We start from the raw sequence: 25,136 nt of genomic DNA on the forward strand, positions 1-25,136 counted from the left end.
CTGCCTTCAGCTGGGGTGATGATCTCAGGGTCCTGGGATCAAGCCTCACATCGAGCCCCACATTGGGCTCTCTGCTCAGCGGGGAGTCTGCTTCCCCCTCTCTCCCTGCTTGCCTCTCTGCCTACTTGTAATCTCCATCTGTCAAATAAATAAATAAAATATTTTTTTAAAAATCTAAAACATCATGACCAAACGGGATTTATTCTGGAAAGTCAAGACTGATCTAACATTTTTAAATGTAATTTACCACATCAATAGAATATAAGAACCAAAGTGATCATCTTAGTAGATATAAAAAAACATTTGATAAAACTCAACATCAATTCATGATAAAAACTCAAAAAATGCTGAATAGAGGGGAATTGTGTTAGTCTAACTAAAAGCAAAAAAAAAAAAAAACCAAAAAACCTACAATGAACCCAAGTTTGGGACTATGACTATATCATTTCTTCTACTCAACATGGTGCTAAAAGTAAAATCTTGCACAATAAAACAAGAATAATTGATATTAATATTGGGAATAAAGCCTTTGTTATTAGAAGGTAACTTGATTATGAATGTACCAAACTAAGAAGAATCTAAAAACTATTGGAATTAGTTAACTGAATCTAGTTACTTACTATTAGCTACCATTTAGAAGGTTATTGCCTTTGTGGTCAATATATAAAATATCAAATGTATGAGTACATTTTAGCAATAAGCAAGTGAAAAATAAAATTTTCTAAATTCCATTTCCAAACATTATAAACATTACCTAGAAGTAAGTCTGAAAAATGAGTGCAAGAAGAATACATTAAAAACCAACAAAAGGGGTGCCTGGGTGGCCCAGTGGATTAAGGCCTCTGCTTTCGGCTCAGGTCATGATCCCAGGGTCCTGGGATCAAGCCCCACATTGGGCTCTCTGCTCGGTGGGGAGCCTGCTTCCCCCTCTCTCTCTGCCTGCCTCTCTGCCTACTTGTGATCTCTCTCTGTCAAAAAAATAAATAAAATCTTTGGAAAAAAAAAAAGGAAAAAACAAACAAACAAACAAAACCAACAAAACATTACTGGGATAAATTAAAGAAGACCTAAAGAATGCTATGCCAGGTTTTACATGGGATGACTCAATAGTGTTGGGTCAGTTCTTCTTAAATTGATCAATAGAGTCAATGAAATCCCAATCAAAATCTCAGAAAGTATTTTTGTAGAAACTAATTCTAAAATATTATATTGGAAAATGCAAAGGAACTTGAAAATTCAAGTCAATATTGAAGAAGACAAACTAGACTAGAAGACTTATGCTGCCAATTTACAAAACAGGCCTTAGGTAAATTTAGTCAAGCAAGGGTGGTCTTTTTAATAAATGATGATACAACATTTCGATAGAATAAAATAAGCCTTCCTACTTCACAGTACAATCACATTCTAAACAAAACTATTTCATGACAAACCTAAAACCATCATGTGAAAGAAAAATCAACCCAGTTTCTAGGAGAAAAAGTGTAGAATATCTTCATAGGTTTGGGCTAGACAAAGATTTCTCAAACAAAACATAAAGAACCTAAATCATAAAATGAGAGGTTGATGAGCTAGATACTTTAAATGAAGGATGTATTGGTTGCAAAAGACACCATTTAAAAAGGGAAAACACAAGCCATGGAATGGGAGGAGGTATTTGTGGTATATATGTAATATATAAATATATATATAGGACTAATATTCAGGTATACAAAGACAATCTACAAATCAATAAAAATAGACAACCCAATTTGAAAATGGGCCAAAGACTTGACACTTTATAAAAATGGTCAATAAACATACGAAAATATACTCAACATTATTAGTCATGAGAGGAATGCAAACCCAAACCAAAATTAGATAGCACTGCACACCAATCACAATGGATAAAATGTAAAACTCTGACAATACAAATTGGTGGTAGGAGCATTTTTCACATTGTTAGTAGGAGTATAAATCAGAGGATGCCTGGGTGCCTCAGTCGGTCAAGTGTCTGCCTTCAGCTCAGGTCATGATCCCAGGGACCTGGGATCAAGTTCTGCATCTGGCTCCCTGCTTGGAAGGAAATCTGCTCCTCCCTCTGCCCCTGCTCCTGCTTGTGCTCTCTCTCTCTCTCTGTATACATTAGTATAACTGCTTGGAAAAATGTTTCACCATATCTACAAAAGTTAAACATAATGTTCTTATAACCCAGACATTACACTACTTGAGTATATAACCAACATAAATAGCATAACACTTCATTTGTAATAGTCAAAATCTGAAACCATGTAAGTGTCTGTGGCAGAATGGAAATGGAGATTAAAATAAATAAATAAATAAAGTAAAAAATAAAATTAAAAAATGGAAATGGATATTTAAAAAATAATAATAAAGTAAAAAAATAAAATCAGCATAAAGGATAAATACTGATATTAACACAACAACATGGCTAAGTCTCACAGATATAATGTCACTCAAAAAAAACACAGAAGAATACCCACTAAGAAGAAGTACAAAACAGAAAAATTAATTTATGATGATCGAGAGCTTGTCTTTGGAGGGAGCACATGCACGGACTGCAACGAGAATAATGAGAGGCTTTCATACTGCTGAAAATACTCCATATCTTTTTTTTTTTTAAGATTTATTTATTTGGGGGCGCCTGGGTGGCTCAGTGGGTTAAAGCCTCTGACTTCGGCTCAGGTCATGATCTTAGGGTCCCGGGATGGAGCCCCATGTCAGGCTCTCTGCTCAGCAGGGAGCCTGCTTCCCTTGCTCTCTCTCTCTCCCTGCCTCTCTGCTTATTTGTGATCTCTGTCTGTCAAATAAATAAATAAATAATCTTTTAAAAAAGATTTATTTGACAGACAGAGATCACAAGTAGGCAGAGAGGGAGGCAGAGAGAGGGGGGGAAGCAGGTCAAAGGCAGAGGCTTTAACCCACGGAGCCACCCAGATGGCCCAAACATATTCCACATCTTGATCATGGTGATTGTCACACAGGTATAAGTGAAAACTGATCAAACTACATTATTCAGATCTGTGCTCTTTATAGTATATAAATTATACCAAAATTTAGAAAATGAGGAAAATTAAGGCAAAATAAGGATGATTTAACTCAAGCAAAAGCAGAGAGAATTCTTCATTAGAAGATGTGCATTACAAGACATAATAAGGGTATTCTTAAGGCCAAAGAAAAAATTTAAAATCTGAAAATTACACTTAATAGGTGAATAACATGGTAGCTAGTGTTACTATCAGCAGAAGACATGAACAGACACTTCTCCAAAGAAGACATACAAACGGCCAACAGACAACATGAAAAAATGCTCAACATCATCAACCATCGGGCAAATACAAATCAAAACCACAATAACATCCCACTGCACACCAGTCAGAATGGCTAATTAACAAGTCAGGAAATGACAGATGCCGGCGAGGATATGGAGAAAGGGGAACCCTCCTGCACTGTTGGTGGGAATGCAAGCTGGTGCAGGCACTCTGGGAAACAGCATGGAGGTTCCTCAAAAAAACAGAGCTGCCCTACAACCCAGCAGTCGAACTACTAGGGATTTACCTGAAAGATACAAATGCAGTGAACTGAAGGGGCACATGCACCCCAATATTTACAGCAGCAATGTCCATAATAGCCAAAATGTGGAAAGAGCTCAGATACCCATCAACAGATGATTAGATAAAGAAGATATGGTATATATATTGAATATTATGCTGTGGAATACTATGCAGCCATCAAAAATGAAAACTCGCCATTTGCAACAATGTGGATAGACCTAGAAGGTATTATGCTGAGCAAAATAAGTCAATCAGAGAAAAATAATTATCATGTAATCTCAATGGTATGTGGAGTCTGAGAAACAAGGCAAAGGATCACAGGGAAAGAGAGGAAAAGATGAAACCAGAGGGGGAGACACACCACAAGAGACTCTTAATCAGAGAAAACAAACTGAGGGTTGCTTGAGGAGAGGGTGGTGGAGGGATGGGGTAACTGGGTGATGGACGTTGGGGAACGTGTGTGTTGTGATGAGCACTGGGTATTCCATGAGACGGGTGAATCACAGACCTGTACCCCTGAAACAAATAATATGTGTTAATTAATTGAATTTAAATTAAGAGAAATCTTGCCATTTGCAATGACATGGATGGAACTACAGGGTATTATGCTAAGTGAAATAAGTCAATCTGAGAAAGACAATTATATGATCTCAGTCATATGTGCAATTTAAGAAACAGAACAGAAGGGCGCCTGGGTGGCTCAGTGGGTTAAGCCGCTGCCTTTGGCTCAGGTCCTGGGATCAAGTCCCGCATCACACTCTCTGCTCAGCGGGGAGCCTGCTTCCCTTCCTCTCTCTATGCCTGCCTCTCTGCCTACTTGTGATCTCTCTCTCTCTGTGTCAAATAAATAATTTTTTAAAAGAAGAAAGAAACAGAAAATTCCACTCATATGTGGAATTTAAGAAACATAGGGGAAGAGAGGAAAAAATAAGATGAAATCAGAGAGGGAAACAAACCACAAGAGACTCAGTCACACTGAGGGTTGTGGATGGGGAGAGGCCTGGGGATGGAGTAACAGGGGAATGGACATTAAGGAGGGCACGTGATGTACTGAGCACGGGGTGTTACATAAGACTGATGACTCACTGGCCTCTACCTCTGAAACTATGTTAATTAACTGAATTTAAATTTCAAATTATATTTATATGTTAATTAACTGAATTTAAATTTTAAAAAAGAGGACAGATGTTACTGGCATAAAGACAGATAAAAAGATCAATGAAACAAAGTAGACATATGCTTACACAAAAACAAAGACACACAGCAAAGTGTCCCTGCCATTCAGTGGGGCAAATGATGATTTTTCACAAAGCAGACACGAGTCGGCGGACATACGAAGGGAAACAGTGTGGACATCCAGCTCTTCTGCAAACTATCCCCCAAACTAGTGTCAGAGGTTAAAGGTGTTAAAGGTGGAACTACCCCCTAAAGTAATGCCAGATGTGTTAGAGATGGAACTATGAGAGTTAAAACAACAAATGCTACAGAGTTATACAGGAGACGATCTTCATGGGCTTTGGATTAGCAAAGATTTCTGGTTTAACAAGCAGAAAAAGCAAAAACCATAAAAAATTGATAAATTGGACTTCTTTAAACTTAAGAACTTCAACACATCCAAAGGCACCATCAGCAGTATGAAAAGGCACAGAGTGGGAGGAGATATTTGTCATACACATATTTGGCTAAAAAATTTATGTTTAGAGACATAAGAACTCCTTAGGTGTGCCTGGGTGGTGGCTCAGTCGATTAGGTGACTGCCTTCAGCTCAGGTCATGATCTCAGGGTCCTCGGATGGAGCCACGCGTCGGGTTCTCTGCTCATCGGGGAGCCTGCTTCCCCCTCTCTCTCTGCCTGCTTCTCTGCCTGCTTGTGATCTCTGTCTGTCAAATAAATAAAATCTTAAAAAAAAAAAAAAAAAAGAACTCCTTAAAAGCAGTAAGAAAAAAAGACTACAGGCAATCAGTCCGATGGTGGGAATCGGAGTAGAATCTCTCAGGCCAACGGCTGAAAAGCTGGTCACTAACAACGGGGGCCCCTTTCAAGGTGGAGTGACCTTCCCCTCAGTGTGATACTAGCACATTATTTTTAATTGTCTGGGAAGGCAGAACATGTCAGCTTCAACGTCTGCACAGCAACCATCTAGTTCCATCTTCTGAACCCTCCTGTGCTACAGAGGCAAGAAGGTTAAAAATACGTTTCCTGAGTTCCCTTGCAGCTAGGGTTCTGGGTGTGATTTCTGTTTGCCCCAGAGTTTTCAAGTGTGGACATAAGGCAGCTTGTTTTGAAATTAAATTACTTTCTGACTCTTCTGTGTTGTCTTAGATTCTGTGTTTGCCTGTTTGGTACCCACTCATAGAGGGCCAAATTAACCCCAGAGTTTGTGGGGTTTTTCTTTTTCTTTTAATGTCTCCTGCCATCCAGAGCCCATTACCTGAACCATCTTCTTTATCTAATGCTCACAAACCAGGCCAATGTGTCCCTGCCCCAAATCAGTCCAGGGCCAGGTACCAGAGAACTAGGGAGTACCCTGACACCCCGAAAGCTCACTTGGATGATTCAATTTGGTCCATCCTAAACTGTCTACCCTGACCTGCCTTGCCTTTCCTCTGGAAATCCCAACAAAGAGTATGGCTCATGCTTTCCCCTTCCTCTTTTCTGCTTCCTGATGAACACTGGTGCTTCCCACCATGGGTTGTTTCTAGTTTTCAGGAGGACTGTTTCTAAGAGAACTCAAAACCATTTCTGGGAGAACTGTGAGTAACATTAAATTCTTCTTTCTGTGTTGACCTCCCCTCTCTTGAGTGATCCCTCATCACTCAGTCACCTCAGGGCACAAAATCACTGACTGACTTGCTTCTGTCATGACAAATCACATTCCTGCCACATTTTGAGAACCACTGCCCTAGAAAGAACACTCGTATTGAAGAAGCCTCCAGATGCCTGAAATCAACCATTTCAATGGGAGCATCTTCATTTCTTACTTTTTCTTTAAAGATTTATGTATTTATTTGAGAAAGAGTGTGCACAAGTGGAAGAAGGGGCAGAGGGAGAGAAGACGCAGACTCCCCGCTGAGTGGGGAGCCTAATGAAGGCGGGGTTCCATCTCCAGACACTGAGATCATGACCCTGAGATCAGGACCCTAGCCAAGACCAAGAAACCAACAGTTGGATGCTTAACCGGCTGAGCCACCTAGGCACCCCAATCTGCTACTTTCTTGATGGTGGAGACAACAGCAGCCTCTCTGGGGAGACCATTCCCTCAAGGTTGGATGAGAGCTGCCACCTGCCTCCATCCCTCTGTTCCAAAAACTTTTTAAGTTTCTGTATTCTTTTAAAATTCCCTTTTGCTTAAAATAGCTTTCTGTTAAGTAAATTTTTATTGACAGACAATATAGTATCAATGCAGAAAAGTCGATAAACTAACTTCACAGCCCAAGAAATTTTCAGAGCGTGAACACACCGATGTGTCCAGCACTCCAGAACAAGAAACCACCATTTTCGGCCTCTCCAGCAGGTCCCCTCACAGACTTTCTCAGTCATAACTACCTTCAACAATCACCTTTGATTTCTAATACCATAAATTTGCTTTGTCTATTTTGAACTACATATAAATAGAATCATGAGGTGAAAGACCCTATATCCGCACCCAAGAAGCAGACACCAAGCCTCCACTGGATGCACGTTGCAAGAGGTTTATTGGTTACACAGGCGCCTGCGGACGCATCAGCCTTTGTGGACTGAGCGTGCCGGGCTAGGTTGGGGAGCAGATTATATAGGGTAAGGTTGGGGTGGCGGGAAGCGGTGGCGGGAAGCGGTCTTACAGAAGCAGATATGCATGGTTACAGGAGTCTGATTGATAAATTTAAATCAAGCATTGTCAGGCACTGGGTTTAAGACAAGGACACAACGGTTTGTTCTGACGGGCCTTGGCTCAGCACTCTGGAAAGTCTCAGAGGTCACTCTGTTCCTCATTTGTCTTCCCTTTTGACAGGCCAGGTGACTATAGACATCCTGGTATGGGTTGCCATCGGGCTATGGGGACAATAGGTTACTTAATCAAGCCTTCAGCAAGGGGAGAGGGGTCTTTCATTCCCCCCTTTTTCTTTATCATGGATAGAATCTTATATCCATTCACTTTGTTCATGAAGTAAGTCAGTTTGAGAGCCGGTCTGTTTAATTAGTTGATATTGCTGTGTCAGCACCATTGTCTGGATTACTGACAAGCGATCTTTCATGAACTGTATGAGTTTATTTAAGATACAAGGGCCGATTGAAAATTGGGCTATTGATAAGGTAACTTCTTTGTTGTAATCTCAAGGACATTTGCAAACCAAGGGAGGCTCCTGTCTTGCAGGATTGTGATCTCAGCAAGTTAACTATTTATCGTTTTATGGCAGTCAGGGGTGCCTGAGGAATGCTACACCTATGGAGGGGAGCGGATGAGGGGGGTTGCAAGGCGCCAGCTTTTGCTTTGTCCTCAGCCAGCCTCCTGCTTCTTCATTCCCCCCTGAACAATCTTGACCCTTAAATTTTTAAGGTGGTTGAAGGTGGAAGGTCTCATCTTCTATAACTTCTTTGTGCTGAATAGGGGCGTAGAGCTGTCCCTACTTACGGGGTCAATATTGATCAGGGTAGGAATGTATAAGGGAGTTTCGAAAGGTGGAGGCAGCTGAATCCAGCGCTGACAGTGAAGAGGTGTCCTTGCGCGCAAGGATCATCTGTCGTGGTGTAGTCATTGTAGCAATGGAGTCTCGGCACCAAGTCGAGAAACATGGAACAAAGCAACATATTAAGGTTAATAAGGCGATAAGAATGAGAAGCCCGAAAAGGAGATTCGGCCATAGTCCTCCTTCAAACCAGGAACTTAACCACTGAGAGAGAGAGAGAGATCTTGTAGGGCCTTAATTTGGGTATTCATATCTTTTATTAGTCCTGTGACATTTTTTTGATAGTCTGGGATGTACACACAACATTCTGTCTTGATAATTGCACATGTGCTACCCTGGGCTACTGTCAGGACATTTAAGGCCATCCTATTTTGTAGGACTGTCTATAGAGCAAAAATGTTCAGAGGTTATTGATTATAGGATAAGCAAGATCAACAACCTTTGAACACCTCCGCTCCACAGAGAAAGAAGTACAGTGGTCAGGTTCAGGCATACAGGTAACTAGGTTTAAAGTTTGACAAATTTTAAGTTTTATTTCTGGCATTTCTGTTAGTGTAGCCCAGTATTTAATAAGTCGGCCTCCATCATCCATTGGTGCCTTTGGCTACTAAGACAAATCTGGACCTGATGTGACATTATTACAGTTAGGGACTGTCCCATAGTGAGCTTTGAGGCTCTCTTATGAGGGCTGTTTTAGGTTTTGCTAAAGCATCTGTTTGCAATTGCACCTCAATGGAGGTGGCCTCTAGATAAATATGACTAAGGGATGAAACCAATAAGAAGACGTTTGAGTGGTCCCCAACCTTAACAATATCCTGATTACAGAGGATCATTGTCAAGTGGGAGAAGAGTGCAGTATGCTGGCTTTTAGGCAATTTTATTATTCCAGTTGTTTAATCATGTGCCGTGGGGTCTGCTAATATCCCACAAAATAATAAGATTGACTAAAGAAGCTATTGTACAACTTCTCTGAAGTTTACCTCAAATTGTTTAGCTTAGGTAAACATTTAAAGACAATCAAATCTAGAATTTAACATCCATAAAGGTGTGTTACTAAAACAGAATTTTTCTCTCTAAAATAACCCTCATTTACAGAGATAGCCAAACCAGGGCTAATTCACTTGTGAAACAAGTTCAGTTTTAACAAACTTGGCCTATTATTTACATAAGCTCAGCAAGAACAATGAGTGTGATCAATAGATCTTTTAGCATCTGCTTTGCTGGAACTTTTAATAAGGAATATCTAGGTTGAACTTTTAGTAGCCTCTCCGGGCCAGAAGCCAAACCCTGTACTTGCCATCAGGCATGCTTGCAATACCTGTAGATTTGGGCGAATTCCTCAGTGGGCAAATTCCTCTTCTGAGACTGCACCTACCAAGGAGTGACATTCTTTACTCACCTGGTGAGGCTGCTGGGAACTCTGTAAGCAAGGTATCAGGCCAACAGTCCCAAGGGGCTTTATGGCTCCAGGTTTTATAAAGTCAACCTTATTTCCTTTAAACTGTCTGGTCATATCCGAGTCTTTTCAAATATGACATCCCAGTCAAAGCCTTGGTAAAATAACCCGTGTTTCCAATTCTTTCCTGTTACAAGGAGAACAGATTCTTATTGGACTTATGCAAATGACTGATTGCCATGGAAGAATGCTTACTTACTGAGACCTTTTGGTTTCAGAGGGTTCAGATAGAGAGAAAAGCTTGAATGCTTTGAGCTCCTTTATAAATGAGCACTTTTACATCTCTATAAGTTACAGATAACTAGGAGGAAGTATTCCTAGTCTGGAAGAGCAAACATTAGAGAGAACCAGCAGTGTTTAAAGTAAGACAAAACATTAAGAGATATAACATTATATATATTTTTTTAGTTTATTTAGTCCCATGTTACTAAATCTGGTGAATGCAGCTTTAGTCAGTTTTGGAAATTTTTACCCATTTCAGTTTTAGGATTTTCAAGTATATCAAATATCTGTATTTGTCCTGAAAGTCCTTTATAGGAATCTCCTTGAAATAAAACTTATTTTACAAGAGAATTAAAACAACTATAAATGACAAAAACTCAGAATGGATATGGTTAAAGCTAAAGAGACATGGGAGTTTACAATTTAGCTGCAAGGAAATCAGGTTATTTTTGTGATACATAACATTTCCATAATTACAGTATCAAGTGATGACTCTCAAGATATTAAAACTTTAGGAAGTGCGTAGAATCTCTAGAATAGTTATAGTATTTAACCAAATGTAATCCAAGGTTTATCATCGATTCAGTAGTATTTTATGAGCAACTTCATATATCAAGGAAAAGCCTGAGTTAAAGAGATTTTACAATTTAAATCTTGTCAACATTTGCTAAGATCTTAGAAAGTTTTGAAGCACATGCCTAAATATAATTAGGGATGTTAAACACCTGATAAAACAAAACATAGAAACTGGTTTTTCTGGGCAGGCAAAGAGAAAATCACTTACATTTTCGTAACAGGAGATCAATTAATCTAAGAAAACTTTATCCTTTGAACAGAGAATTTCAGAAAGACCCTTCATAAACCTTTTATAACTTTTCTTTGCATTCAGGTCTTGTCCTAAGCCATTTCTTTCCAAGCAACCATCTCATTTAGGATAAAATTACCTTCCCTTACCTTCAACAAAATGTATTCCCATTTCTTAAATTTTTTTTTTACTTATCTATTTTTCTATAGAGTTTCCCTTATTTCCATCAGTCTTAGTTACACTAAGCAGAATTTGATACTCTTAGAAACACCTTTAGTTATTAACTAATTGTGAACTGTTACAACAGAATTCTTCAGGTGGCAAATTTATGAATCAGTTAAGTGGCAAACAACTTTATCAGCAGATTTAAATACTCTTAGTTTCTTTGCAGTAAGAAGTCAAAAGCACAAACCTACAACCAGTAATTAACGACTTAGCATTTTATCCTGTTTGGTTAAGACCTAGATGTCCACAATTTAATTCCATTTGTCATCCAAGCAAAACTTTAAAACTTTCAGGTTACCAAAGACTTTGAAAGCTACTTCAGCAAATACCCATTAGAACTTTGAGACAGACAATTAACCATCAGTTTAGTCATTTCTTTGCTAACAAATTTTAATAAATAACATAAGCTTATTTGATCTTCAGTAAACTTCGAAGTTTTACATTTACTTCTGATAACTTAAAAGACAGGTCTTATCTTAATTAAACCAACAAACTTAACTTAGTTCCAACACTGATTTATGTTCCACCTGGACCCACTCCACTTTGAATGTTTACCTGAGACATGGTTGGGAAGATCTGGAGTGGGGGGGGTGTTAGGTCCAGGGGGTGCTCTTCTTGCTCCTTGACAGTGAAGAGAGAAGGAGCCGTGGTGCATGATCTAGAGGCGAGTCATGCAGGCTGCACACACGTTGGTACAGAAACACGTAAGGGGGAAACAGAAGAAACAAAGCGCCGCCAGGAGGCAGAGAAAAGATTCCCAGTTTTAGAGCTCAAAATGATGAAGTCCCAGAACCTAAGTCAGGTTCGGTGGGGTGAGGAGGTTCGGAGCCGACGACTAAAGAAAGAATTCTTAAGACGTCGTTGGTGCAAAATGGTGGTTTATTAAAGCACGGGGACAGGACCCGTGGGCAGGAAGAGCTGCTGCCCCGGGTTGTGAGGGATGGCAGGTTATATACCCCACGGTTGGGGGGAGGTGGTGAAGGAATGGGAGGTTTCAACAGAGTTCTCACGTGTTAGGGAGGGCCTACAAGGTGCGGGGGGGAGTCTTTGCCCTTATGGCTTGATCAATGTCGTCTTTAGGTCAGGCACTAACATCAAGATAATGGGGGATTCTTGGTGGGGCATTATGATCTGGCTATCATTTACATTCCCTTCTACCTCAGTCTCCTCCAGTTTATGGTGGGAGGGAGACATTAGGGCTTCAGGAACCGAGAGTTATTTGCCTCTGGAAATTTGTGCTATTGATAAGGTAACCTCCCTGTTTAGGTCTCTAGGACATCTTGTAGGGCAAGGGAGATTCCTGTTCTGCAGGACTGCGATCCCTGCAAGTTAACTATTTATCGTCTTATGGCAGTCAGGGGTGCCTGAGGAATGCTCCACATATGGAGGGGAGCGGGTGAAGAGGGGGTGCAAGGCGCCAGCTTTTGCTCTGTCCTCAGCCAGCCTCCTGCTCCCTCATCAATAAGGCCCAACAGAGGAGCAGACATCATGCTTTCCCATTAGCCAAGGGGGAGGGGTTAGGCAGTCTAAGTCAGGCCAGAGAACACAGGGAAACCTCCCCGAAACAAAGAGTTTCGGCAGCTGCTTGGGAATATTCCCTCTAGTCTCTGTCCCGAGTCAGACCAACCCCAGTTGGCTCCAGTTATAGCCATCAACACAGGAAGTGAGTAAGGGAGAAGCTCCCACATCTATTAGGAGAAACAGAGGGAAATAAAGTTAGAGTCCCCTTTGCTAGGGATGGCCCAGCAACCTGGGTTTACTAGAAGAAGGCTTATTTACATAATTATTATCCAATATGTCAGGAGGAAATTTACTAGCTGACTCATTGAATCTGGTTTTAGCTCTTAATACCTATCTCTTATATTTCCTTCCGATATGTATGATGTTGCAGACAAGGGGAGGGGGACCTTTCAGGTGCTGTGCTGCTCGCGTCCCTCGCGGGAACTTAGGAGCATCTTAGCTGAGGTCTATCCGTATAAACCCCGGACCAGGCTACTCCATGGAGTAGATGACCGTTATGCCGTATGACGCTCCCCGAGACTCAGGGTGCAGCGCACTCAGACTCCGCAGCCGAAGGCGGTGGAGCCACAGAAACACATTCATACAGTCAGACATTCCTCAGATTCAAACGGGTTAGACATTCTTCCCTTAAACAAAATGTAACCTTCATGACCAGTACAAGGAACATATAACCACATTTAAAGACATTAATAGGACAATTTAGACATTAGACATAGGAGACAAAAACAGATATCGCTGTGCAGCCTCGGCTCAAAACCGAAAGAACTGATTCAGACGGTCAGGAGGATCACAGAGGTTCCCTCCTGACTCACAGACGGTCAGGAGGAGCACAGAGGTCCCCTCCTGACTCACAGATGGTCAGGAGGAGCACAGAGGTCCCCTCCTGACTCACAGACGGCCCAAGATAATGGACCTTCCTAGACCCCGGAGGCGTCCCCCGGCGTGGCAGGGGAGAAGTCTGAGTAAGTCAAATCCTTCTCCAGCTGCCCACAAACACAGAGCAACAACGTTGTTGTACAGAACATAAAACATAAAAACAGACAAACAGAGAGACAGGGACACAGATGCTGGCCAGCTTACCTCCCGGTGGGGATTGGCCGGGGTCTTGGGTGGGATTCCAAGAGATCTCGGTGGAACCTCCAAATGAAAGACCCTCGATCCTCACCCAAGAAGCAGACACCAAGCCTCCACTGGATGCACGTTGCAAGAGGTTTATTGGTTACACAGGCGCCTGCGGACGCATCAGCCTTTGTGGACTGAGCATGCCCGGCTAGGCTGGGGAGCAGATTATATAGGGTAAGGTTGGGGTGGCGGGAAGCGGTGTTACAGAAGCAGATATGCATGGTTACAGGAGTCTGATTGATAAATTTAAATCAAGCATTGTCAGGCACTGGGTTTAAGACAAGGACACAATGGTTTGTTCTGACAGGCCTTGGCTCAGCACTCTGGAAAGTCTCAGGTCACTCTGTTCCTCATTTGTCTTCCCTTTTGACAGGCCAGGTGACTATAGACATCCTGGTATGGGTTGCCATCGGGCTATGGGGACAATAGGTTACTTAATCAAGCCTTCAGCAAGGGGAGAGGGGTCTTTCAGAGGTATGCATGTCTTTAAGTGTGGTATCACTTTAATACAAGGTGAGATTTTCCAGTTTGTGTACTGTTGAAATTCACTTATTTTCAGTGCTCTACCCACGTTTAGTATGAAAACCAATTATTTACCCTTTCTCTTGTTAATGGACTTTGGATTGTTTCCAGTTTGGGACTAAAATGGCTAGAATGATTTTGTTTCCTGCAGCTGAACTCCAATTCACTTTTGTCTGAATCTATAGTCCCATGCCGCCCTTCTTTCCAGTCCAGACATGTTAATGAGGAGAAAAATAAAAAGGTGAAACTGTCAATGATGTTACTTCAGTCTAAGTAAAAACAAAACAAAACAAAAAGAAAACAAAAAACAAAAACAATCAATTCAACAAATTCAGTACATACTGATTGCAGCCATGTTTTCTCCCCCTGTGGTTTCTGAAAGCTTGAAATGTTTCTTTTCTGTTATTTCTTAGGCATTGAACTTCCTTCAAACTAGAGTTGTAAAGGAATTTACTTAAAATGCTGTAGGCTTGTTACAAACGTGCAGACCGTAGACAACAGGTTTGAGCAATGGGAACTTGATGAAGGCACAAGTGCCCACGGCCATCACCTGTGCGGACCCGCCCATCCCGTGACCCGCTTAGAAATTCCCATAAGCCCCAGCTGACCAATGCGCTACTTACAACCCAGGACGTTTCAACAAGGGAAAATTCCATATATCCCCATACCTCCTCACGTTCCCATTTTTAAAATTTAACTTAAGAGAGCGAGCGAGCGAGCGCACACGAGGGTGGTGGGGGGCAGGGGGCAGATCCTCTCTCGGAGCCCCCTTTCCATCTCAAGACCCTGAGATCATGACCTGAGCTGAGATCAAGAGCCCAGTGAGCTTAACTGAGCCAGCCAGGCACCCCTCACTGGTGCACCGGGAATTACGAGCCCCCACCGCCTCCGTGCAGCCAGGCTCCGCGCCCCCCGCTCCCCCGCCATGTTATCAGTAAATTTCTATTCCCCTTGTTCTGCCTCAGGTGAATCCTTTCCCCGCTTGCCCGGCCACCGACTTCCACCTGATCGTCCCCCACATCTGGGGGCCCCCACCGCATCCGACGGACGCCACAGACCCAGCAGCAGAGTCACGATCTAACTTACTCTGGCAACATCTCTCTCCCAACTTCTGTTTTAAGTTGCACTCAGTCCTGCTTTTTAAAGAGTGATTATGTGATTGATACGCAGTTCGAGAGCAAACGTTGGAACAATAAACTGCTCAGCTCCTTTACCCCAAACTCGGCTTAATACTCCCGTCGGGCCAGACTCCCCGCCATTAAACTGGGGGCACCTCAGAGTTGATTTCACGTCAGTAGGCGAGGGCTCGCTCTTCATTTCCCTCCCACCCCCTTCACCCTGCTCTACACCTCTGTCCCCCACCTCCTATTTATCTTTGCCTCAAAAACTGACATTCAAAGAAAACAAAGACAAAAAATGAGGCGTAGCAATATGCAGGGGAGGGGCGTGTCCCCCCCGTCCCGGACGCAAAGCGGCGGAAGCAGTGCCCCACCTGGTGCGGGTCCGGAGCCCCCACCCCCACCCCACCGCCCGCCCGGAGCCCGCCCGGAGCCCGCCCGCCCCCTCCCCCGCCGGAAGCCCCACTGGGGCCCGCCCGGAGCCCTCCCGAGCCGTCCCCAACCGGAAACCCGGTCGGAGTCACCCCCGGTCGCCCCACGGAGCCCGCCGCGCGCGGGGTCAGCCAGAAAGGGGTGTTGGCGCCGAAGGAGACCTCAGGGCCCTGGGGCCGCCGGGGAATTGCGCTCGGAAGGCGGCGCGCGGGGCCGGCCCCAGAGCGCGCAGGGGACGCCTGAACTCACCCGGGACTGCTGGTGGCGTCGGTGCTCTCGTGTGCCGGGGGTGCCAGGAGTCCCGGGGGTGCCGGGGGCCGGCGCTTTCCCCCCCACAGAGACGGGCGCGGCGCGGGCCGGGAGCTCCGGCAGCCGGTGTGCGCGGCTCCCACCTGCGGGTGGTCGTGGCCGAGCGGTTAAGGGCGCGGGCTCGAGATCCCCTGGGGGCCCCGCGCGCAGGTTCCAGTCCTGCCGACTGAGGCACGTGTTTTTCTCCCACCGCCCTGAGGCTGCCCCGGGGGGAGCTCGCTGGCCGCTCCCGCCCCGGCAGGGGGATGCCGGTGACCGAGGGCCCTGCTCGGTCCCTCACTTGTAACTTTGCGGCCCCGAATCGCCTGTCCTGCCGTGTTTTTTGTTTGTTTGTTTTAGCAATTACCTTCATGGGCCAAAAACGAAACACGAAACTAAAGAAGCAAGCCCAGCAACCCAGTTTTTCTTCGAGCGAAACGCGGGGCTCGGCGATGCCGCCTCTCCGCTGCCCTTGAAAGCCCACCCGGATTTTCTTCCCACGCGCGCCCTGTGGCGAGCACACGGCTGTCACTTGAAACGTCAGCTCCGCGAGCCCCCAGGTGGGGCTGAGTGTGCAGGAGTCCCCGCCGAGGTGCGGGGGCTAACCTCCAGCCACAGAGCCACCCCGCGGTCAGGCCACACCGCCCCGGACACGGCCCCGCCTCGCGGCCCCCGGGCGCCCACGTCCCTTCCCGGGGGGCCTGATGGCGCTTCCGTGCAATCTCGTGGCTCCGACAAACCGTGCTTGTTCTCCCAGTCAGATATTCCCTTTCTTCTTCCTTGACCTTATTTTCTTTCTAGACAATCAAATGTAACGAAAAAGAAGCGAAATCCATAAATCATGATGAGCACTACAAAAGCAGAATCGTGGTCTGACCGTGGAGAGCCTCGGCGCACACCACGTGCGTCGACTGACCACAGTCAGCTTCTCCAGTATCAACAATCAACATCGCGCACCTCCCAAGGATGGTCTGCGACGGTACCGCCTCATTTGTGTGGCCTTCTGCTAAAAGCCCATAATCTGAATTAGACTCTCAGGAAACATAAGACAAATTCAAGTTTGAGGTGCATTCTCCAAAATACGTGACCAAATTGTTTTTTCCATGGCGAAGCAGTGGCACCTGGGTGACTCAGTCAGTTGGGCGTCTGCCTTTGGTTCAGGTCGTGATCTCAGGGTCACCTGACTGACTGAGCCCCCCATCCCTACCCCCGCTTCTCCGTCATCCCCTACCAGTGCTCTCTCCCTGTCAAGTAGGTTAACAAACAAGCAAACAACAAATAAATATAACAGGAGACAAAGAATGGGGAGCTCTTCCAGATTCAAGGACTAAAGAGACAGGACAATTGGATGCAATCCAGTTTTTCCTGAGATAAAATTGCTGTACAATTAGCAAAACATTAACAAGATCTGTAGATTTAGTAAGAATTTTAATCCTGGTCTCATAATTGCTCTGTGGTTAGGAAAGAGAAGTTCCTGTTTTCAGAAAACACTGAAGTAATAAGGCTAAAGGGACATCTTGTCTGAAACTCAATTTCAATACCTAAGGAAAAAAATTATATGGATGTAAATTTCAATATAGCCGTTGAAAAATTAAGGCACATGTCGTAAATTGTCAACATTTGGTGAATACAGGTGAACGCTTTATGAAACGTCTTTGTACTATTCCTGCAACTGCTCCATAAATTAGAAATTAGGTCAAAATAAAAAGTTGAAAGAAGAAAAACCAATAGATCACTTAATTTAAAAAATAACGCTCACTGAGATAAAAACCCAAGCACAATTTGAACATTAGATGTAACATAGGTGTTGAGGACATTATTAAACATGAATTTATACCTGATGAAAGAATAGTATGCAGAATTCTATAGTAAGCAAAGAAACATACACATTACTTTTAATAATGACTGATATTCAGGATAAAGGCACAAGAAAGAAGTATCACACAGCAGTTTCTTGCATGATTGAAGGGCGAATATAATCAAATCATTCTGGGGTCCCATGATTTTGTATCAGGAAAAAAATGAGAAGTGCATTGAATGACTGAGTGTTACATCAGCTTTTTTTTTTTTTTCTTTTCCCCTAAGATTTTGTTTATTTATTTAAGAGCCAGAGCGAGAGCTTGAACAGAGGGAGGGGTGGAAGGAGAAGCAGGCTCACTGATGAGCAGGGAGCCTGCAAAGGGACTCCGTCCTGGGATCATAACCTGAGCTGAAAGCAGGCACCTAACCGACTGAGCCACCCAGGTGCCCCAACATCAGCCTTTCAATGAATTCACCATCCAAGTTCATAATCAAGAAACACATTCTAGGACAAAAATAAACCTGAAATTTTAATCAACCCTTTAATTTGAACATTATTAAAATTATATTATTTAGATGTTAGTGGGTAAAGTGTGAATGAATGTTCTTGTGCAGCAGGGGTATGCATTCAATTATTTCTTCAATCCCTCTGGTTCACATTTGAAGTAACATGAAGATCCCACTTTCAGCTAAGATTAAACATTATTTGTTTCTGTTTCTTCCTTCATTATAGAGCATATATAAAATGCATACATGTAAAACAAGTGGAAATTAAAATTCAAATATTTCATTTGCAGCCAAACCTTAAACATCTAGGAATAAAGCTAACAAAAGATGTGCAAGAATCTGCATTAAAAACCACAAAATATTGCTGGTAGAAATTAAATGGAGGGAAATACTATGTTTATGTTTTGAAAGACTCAATTTTTTTTGAAAGACTCAATTTTATCAAGATGGCAACTATTTCCAAATTGATCGATAGATTCAATAAAATCCTTATCATCCTCCAAATATGTATCTTATGGAAATTAACTCACTGTCTCATACATATGAAAATGTGTAGCAACTTAAAAAAACAAGAAGCTATTGAAAAAGATAGCAAAGTTTGAAGACTGGTACAAGATAGATATATCAAGATATATGTAGTTACTTATAAATCTACAGTAATCAAGACAGAATATTGATTATTATATAGGTAAATACCAAAACATTATCTTGATATCCATAGCAACTTGGCCAGGTTGAACTATGTTCCCCAGAATTCCCTTTTTTAGATGTTTCTGACTGGACGGTCCCCAAGAGACATTCTTGGAGGGGGGAGAAGTCAAGTAGCAGCTCATTCCAATTCCTCTGCTGACTGACCTCCTCGGGAGGTGGCACTTGGCCTTGCCACTGCCCCACCTTCCCCGGATCCTCCTTCGGCCTCCTCTTACCCTGATAAATGTGTGTGTTTAGCTCTAAATGAAAGGCCCTGGCTTCTGGAGGACACGTGCACCGAAGTGACACAGATTTCAGTCCTCCTGTGGGGCTCCCCTTCATGCCTGTGGGTTCCCACTTGCTCTAATCTTCCCCACTTTATGTCCTTCTCCCCTTCCGGATCACACTGCCCCCTGGAGGCTGAGCCACGACATGTCAGCATGTATATGTAGACTACTTAGCCAACTTCGATAAATCTCTCAAATATGTATATGAATATATATATATATATACGTATATATGTGAATGTATGTAACCATCTTCGCGGTTCTGCTTCTGTCCTTGAACGCTGACTGCAATTCCCCGTTCATGGACTTGTTCCAAGTGTTACTTCTCACAGGGTTGACCAGGAATAAAAGTAGCTACAGAAATGTCTGTATTCAAGAAGACAGTCATGGAAGAAAAGGATGAATAAAAAGGAAAGGATGATGTCCCACCAAGATTTAAAGTCAGTTTGGTGGTGGGGGCTGGGGGGTACCTGGGTGGCTCAGTCAGTTGGGTCGCGACTCTTGGTTTCGTTTTGGCTGAGCTCATGATCTTGGGGTCAGGGGGTGAAGCCCTGCATGGGGCTCTGTGCTCAGCATGGAGTCTGCTTAAGATTCTCTCTCTCCCTCTCCTCTACCCCTCCTGCCACTCTCTCTAAAATAAATAAATAAATCTTTAAAAATAAAGTCAGATTGGTGGATTTAAAACGACCAGTGCCAGGATTTGTTTTTCACCACAGTGAAACAACTGGGACCAGACTTACTCTTCCACCTTAAACTAAAAAACTGAATAAAGTATAGCAGAGTCATGCTCTTCCGACAGTAGACATCCTCAGACAGTGACTAACTCTGATACCCGGGAGAAGGAAAACAAATGAGAAAAGAATCAAGCCACCTTAAGGCCTGAAAACAGATCAAGAGGGACATTTCGTAATGATAGAGGAATGAATACGTCAAAAAGACATAATAATCCTACCTATGTATGCACTTAATCACAGAGTTTCAAAATACATGTAGCAAAATGTGATAAACTAAGAGAAATAGAAAAATTATTCAAATACAGTTGGAGATTTTATTTTTTTTAATATTTTTTTTTATTTGACAGAGATCATAGATAGGCAGAGAGACAGGCATAGAGAGAAGGGGGAAGCAGGCTCCCCACTGAGCAGAGAGCCCGACGTGGGGCTCAATCCCAGGACCCTGAGATCATGACCTGAGTGAAGGCAGAGGCTTAACCCACTGAGCCACCCAGGGACCCCCAGAGATCATGACCCGAGTGAAGGCAGAGGCTTAACCCACTGAGCCACCCAGTGGGTTTTAACACTTCTCTTTCAGTAACTGATAGAACAACTAGTTAGTAAAATCAGTAAGAATATACAAGATTTAAACAACATTATCAATGAACTTGACCTAGTTAATATTTATACAACACTCTACCCAACAACAGCAGAATACATTATTTTCAAGTTTCAAGTAACATTGAATACTTACTAAGATAACAAATCTTAAGTTTAAAAGGAATGAAATAATAGAAAATATATTCTCTGACCACGATGGAATTAAACCACAAATCAATACCAGAAGTTAAAGAAAATACTTCTAAAAACCCACAAGCCAAATAATATATCACAAGGAAAATATAAGTATTTTATTAAGAAAATAAAGGTAAAATATAACAAAGTGTCTGCAGCTGAAGTTCTGAATAGAAAGCAATTTATAGCAAGAAATATTTATATTATAAAAGAACAAAGTTCATGAATAAATTAATTATACTTCCACCTTAAGATATTATTTTTTAATAATATCTAATATCTAATAATACCTGAAACTAATATAACATTGTGTGTTAACAATACTGGAATGAAAATACCTAATGAAAAAAGGAAAGTAGAAAAAAAAGGACAGCAAGTTAAACATGAAATAAGCAGAAGAAAAGAAATACTAAACAGAAAAGTAATAATTAATTAAAGAAAACAGAAAAAAGACAAAAATCAATGAAACCCAAAGTGTGGTTATTTTATAAGTTGAATGATATTGACAAATCTCTGGTCAGACTGATCAGGAAAAAAAGAGTCACATATTACCAATATCAGCAAAGAAGAGGGAGCACGTGCCCAGATTCTACAATCAAAGAATAATGAATAATATTATGTCCATTAATGTGACAAATTAGATGAAATGGATCCATTTCTCAAAAAACACAGACTACAGCTCACTCATGAAAAAATAAAGAATCTAAATTGTCATATATCTATTTAAAATAGTTAAGCATCCAACTTTTGGTTTCAGCTCAGGTCATGGTTTCAGGGTCCTGGGATGAGCCTGGATTTGGGCTCTGTGCGCAGAGTGTGGAATCTGCTTGAGATTCTCCATCTCCCTCTTCCTCTACCCCTCTACCGGTTCGGGCGGGCTTTAAATAAATAAATAAAATCTTTAAAACTAAATAAATACGCAAACAAGGAAAACAGAATTTGTAATTTAAAACCTTCTCACAAAGAAAAGTCCAGGCCAGGGCACCTGGATGGCTCAGGTTACGATCCTGGAGTCCCAGGATTGAGTCCCACATCGGGCGGGCGTCAGGTGTGCTTCTTCCTCTGACCTTCCCGCTCTCATGCTCACACGCTCTCTCTCTCAAATAAATAAAACCTTGAAAGAAAAGGAAAATCCAGGCCAATAAAGATGGCTTTATTGGTGAATTCTACCAAACCTTTAAAGAAGGAAGAACACCAGATCTACATCAACTTTTCCAAAAACTAAGAGGGAACACTTTCCTATTCATTTTGGGAGGTCAACACTACCCTGATAACAAAATCAAATAAGAGTTGAGGGAAAAAAAAAAATCACAGACCCATGTTCCCCATGAAAAGAGTTGCAAGTATTCTTAACAAATTTTAGCAAATCATATCAAGTAATTTCCAAAAAAGATGATGAGCCGTGACCAAGTGGGCTTATCCATGGGTAGCAAAAAGTGTCTATTGCTTTTCAGTTCTCGAGGGAGTCATTTTCCCTGTCCCTAAGGAAACATGGGAACTAAGGCCCTTTCTTCCAACACTCAGTAGCCCTGTGAATTGATGAACTTCTCTGCACATGTTTCTGTTTGTAAACGAGGTTCGTGGCACTTCATGGAACTGTTCTGAGGGTTTAATGAGGTTATGAATCAAAAGTCACTTTCTAAAATGTGAAATACAGAGTTGGTAGATACCAGATAATTTTTTTTTACGAGATCAATTTCCATGCCACAGCACTCCTTGTTTCTTCAAACAGATGACAAGTTGTGTAGAACCATCCTATAACTTTAAAGGAATTGTGGGGCACCTTACGTCCAAATACAAAGAAATACTATACTTTTCCTCCAAATTTGAAAGAGAGAGAAAAGCTGAAGAAAGTAAACAAGAAGTAGCTATGATTCCAACACCCACGGGAAGTTAGTTTTCAGCTTTTTGTTGACACATCCAGTTTTCTAATGTAAGGGTATGTAGTGGCATATTGATTTAAACCTGCTTTTCCATTTTTATATTTTCCAATTATATAAACGATGCAGAAAGCAAGAACTATTATGAAAAATTTAAAGAATTCAAAAGTAATTGCATGAGATATTTTTATCCGTCGCTTCCATTCCACTTGTTTGCGTTCCTGTTAGCTTGGTGAGTATCCCATCAGATTTTTAAAAAATGGGCTTGTGTAATTTGGAGTTTCATTTTATATAAAAGGGACTATTTGTATTTGTTGTTTTGTGCATTAAGGTTCACGCACATTTTCCGAGTAAAACGATGAAGATCTAACTCTTCCAGGGCTCCGTGGTACCCTGTGATGGGAATAGCATCTTACTAACGCCTTAATGATGAGCACGTTACCGCCTCTCTCTCCCCGCGTTGCAGAGCGCGCTGCAGCGGACCCTCTAACCAGGAGCATCACTAGCTGCCCCTGCCGGGACCTCGGTCAAAGTGGTGACCTCACACGAGCTGCCTCACCTCCCACTCGCATGGGCCCGCGGGGGCTGGAAGCGAGGGCCGGCTCGGGGGAGAAAGCCAAGTGGTTCTTGGAGCGCACACGCGGGAGCCCGGCTCAGACCCGCGCGCAGCCCCAGGGCGGCCCCGCGCGGGCGCAGGCTTTGCGGGACTGACCTGCTGGCTTGAAACGCGGGTGCTCACGCGGTGAGGACTCGCGTCCCCGGGCTCCCGACTGCGCCGGCGGCGCGAGAGGTTGGACTTTTTAAATGAGAACCACAAACCCCGTCTTACTGGAGGTCCGTGTCCCGTTCACGGTTTGCTTTCCGGCGCGGCGGGCAGGGCTCCTGCCTGCGTTCTTTGTCATCCGCCCCTGGAAAAAGCGCCCGAACGCCGCGTAGTCGTGGCCGAGTGGTTAAGGCGATGGACTAGAAATCCATTGGGGTCTCCCCGCGCAGGTTCGAATCCTGCCGACTACGGAGCTCTCTTTTTGGGCTGGATTAAATGCCCCCGGGGAAGATGGGGGGCCGGCGGGCCAGAGCTGCACCGCCAGGGGGCGTCACTTTTACCAACTCGAAGGAGCGGAGAACGCGGCCGGGGGCAGGGGCCTGGGGGACGCCCGGCGGGGAGATCTGCGGGGGTTTTCCTGCGCGGCCAGGCCCGGGAGCAGAGCGCTCGGAGGCGCTGGTTCCCCGGCCTCGGTGGCCTGCGCGCGCCGGACGCCGATCCGGCCGAGACACCCTGCGGGGAGGCGGGAGCCGTGGGGTGAGGACGGGCAGCCCCGGGGGCGCACACGCGGGTGCGCGGGCCTCAGCGCGAGCAGAGCACGGGAGGGCGCCCTGTAGTTCCCTTTATGAGGCGTCTTTAAGACGCAGCCACCAGGTTCTCCTCGTTAGTATAGTGGTGAGTATCCCCGCCTGTCACGCGGGAGACCGGGGTTCGATTCCCCGACGGGGAGCACGCTTGTCGCTTTTGTGTCCACGCGATCATTTTAGAATTCCTGACCATCAGGGCCGCACGGCTTCGGATCAAATACTGTCCTCCTTCGCCCCTTCATCTGACAGCTGCGGGGCGCGCGCTGGTGGGGACCGTGAGCGGTGGGTCTGGGGTGCTGAGGCGCAGGCGACCGGGACCCCAGGGCGCCCTTCCCGGCTTCCGCCCACCTCTCCCCTCCCGTGACGCTTGCCCCACCGAAGGCTGGCTCCAGGATTCAGGGAGCTGTGCAGACGTCATCAGGACACTGTTACGTTAACGTTTGTTAGGTAGAGCAGGAGATGGCGGATAGTGAGTTAAAATAACAAAACAGCAGACCACGGGAGAGATCACACTAGAGAAGTTCATGACTCACGGGTCTTGGAGGAAGTGCACAGCAGTCTTTAAGGCGGCGCAGGGGGAGGTCAAGGCAGGGAACAGAGCAATGAGACCCTGGAATCTGCCGTCATTGGGGTGCATGGGCGGAGAGCTTGGGCAGCTCCGGGGCTAAGGCTGGATTAGTCAATCCGGACCACAAGAGGGGTTTGGGGGAGCTTCACGGGGGTCTAATCTAAGGACAGCACAAGGTCATGGTCCTGGGAGACAGGGAGGACTGCTGGTCACAGGGGGGTTGGAGAAGTCCTAACAGGACCTGACATTTGCTGGTGACTCTGTGGGCTATTCCGCATGGCCCTTATAGGAGGTCCAGGCGTTCCTGATGCTCCCTGCAGGCCACGGAAAGTGGATGCCACGGCAGCCACACCTGGAGTAGCTTAACTAGCCTCTCGACGTGTACAGGTCCACCTGGATGTGAATAAGGAAAATGAGTATGAAATAGACAATCCAAGAGAAAAATGGGCAGAAAAGTTCAACAGGTCTTTCAGAAAAAAAGGATATCAAAAGAACCAATAAACATAAGAAAGGTGATCTTCATCAGTCACCAGAAAAAGTGAAAAGTAAAACAATTTGTTTCCACTACTGTATTCCTCAGTTCTCCAGAGAGAGAACCAGTGGGATGTGGGTGTGTA

The 25,136-nt window shown here is 43.9% G+C and overlaps 2 non-coding genes across 2 annotated transcripts; both read left to right on the forward strand.

Annotated features, from left to right (window-relative positions):
* Positions 1 to 23,533: 23,533 nt before the first annotated feature.
* Positions 23,534 to 23,615, forward strand: TRNAS-AGA (transfer RNA serine (anticodon AGA)). The gene has a single exon. It is a non-coding gene; the product is annotated as a tRNA-Ser (tRNA).
* Positions 23,616 to 24,022: 407 nt separating this feature from the next.
* Positions 24,023 to 24,094, forward strand: TRNAD-GUC (transfer RNA aspartic acid (anticodon GUC)). The gene has a single exon. It is a non-coding gene; the product is annotated as a tRNA-Asp (tRNA).
* The last annotated feature ends 1,042 nt before the right edge of the window (positions 24,095 to 25,136 follow it).

This window comes from Mustela nigripes, chromosome 5 (assembly GCF_022355385.1).
Source record: "Mustela nigripes isolate SB6536 chromosome 5, MUSNIG.SB6536, whole genome shotgun sequence".
Lineage (NCBI taxonomy): Eukaryota > Metazoa > Chordata > Mammalia > Carnivora > Mustelidae > Mustela > Mustela nigripes.